Genomic DNA, 1,335 nt, shown 5'->3' with positions numbered 1-1,335 from the left:
GTTCACAAGCTGAGTGTGTTTCTTTTGCACTGGGATAGAGGACTTTTCTCTGCCTGAGAACCGCATTCCCTTCAGAGCAACTTTCCAGGGGATCATAGCTGTCAACGTTTCCCTTTTTTTAAGGGAAATTCCCTTATTCCGAATAGGATTCCTCGCAAGAAAGGGAAAAGTTGACAGCTATGCAGGGGATGCATGCCAGTGGTGGGCAGAACAGCAAATATAAATTTTACATTTGTACAGGGGGCTAGTTTCTACACCCACCCACACCCTCGCTTCTCTATGCTCCCATCAAGGCAAGGCAGGAGCATGATCAGAGCTGACGGACATAGTCCAGCCAGGCAGAAATGCATGAGGAGGGGGCGAAGGAAGGACAATGAGAGGCGTGGCCTGGGGGGAGGTGTGGCCTGTCAAGAATCCCAAGGGCCAGATAGACAGGACTGGAGGGCCGCATTTGACACCTGGATCTAAGAAAAAAGCTTTTTTCCTTGTCAGAGAAACTCACCAAATCAGGTCAGCCAAGCAAGACTATGGGTTATGTTTGGCTAAGGGATATTGCCGCTTGAATTTTCAACAAATCCTAAGTCCCTTTATATATTAGAGGGACAAAGAACCATTTTTCAGCCTGAGGTTCACAACCTCCCAGGGCCATGTTCCAGTGGTGCATTGAGACAAAGGCACAAGTGGGTGAATCATAGACCCAACAGTCATTTACTCCAACCCCCTGCAGTGTAGGAATCTCAACACTTAGCCCCCTTTCCAATTTAAAGCCACACCAGACCCTGCTTAGCTTTGCAAATGTGCTAGCAGTTTTATTGCTACACTACTAGGAGAACTGAATAGTTACCTTTGTACTAGAAGCTAGTTCCCATATGCAGTGACACACCACACTCTGCACACACACACACACACATACCCCATCTAGGCATGCAAGAGGCACCACAACGGGTGTATGTGTAAGCAAGTGCACAAACTATTTTGATTAAAAATCAAGACTGTTCCCTTTTTGTTATCCCATGAGGTAGAGAACAATGGTGCACGAAGGACAGGAAGGCGACTCTGAGGTCTGGTATTGCAATCCCAGATGGTCATGCAACTTGGAGAGACTTGGGAGGACCAGAAATGTGGTCAGAGTTCGAGGTCTCTGCTGTGACCGCAACCTACTTCTGCAGAAGTTGCTAAATTGTTGAGGGCACCAGGGTGTTTGCCCACCCAAAATAGTCTGATTAACTTGAGTTTGATGCCCCCCCATATATATATATAAACTTTGGCTGTAGCGTATTGCAGAGCAAAGGTAGCACATGAGAGTTTATTCATCCTGTTATCTGCTTAGCCTTA

The sequence above is a fragment of the Podarcis filfolensis genome (genome assembly GCF_964270895.1).
Source record: "Podarcis filfolensis genome assembly, chromosome: 8".
In the NCBI taxonomy this organism is placed as follows: domain Eukaryota; kingdom Metazoa; phylum Chordata; class Lepidosauria; order Squamata; family Lacertidae; genus Podarcis; species Podarcis filfolensis.
Note: the sequence above shows the minus strand (reverse complement) of the source record.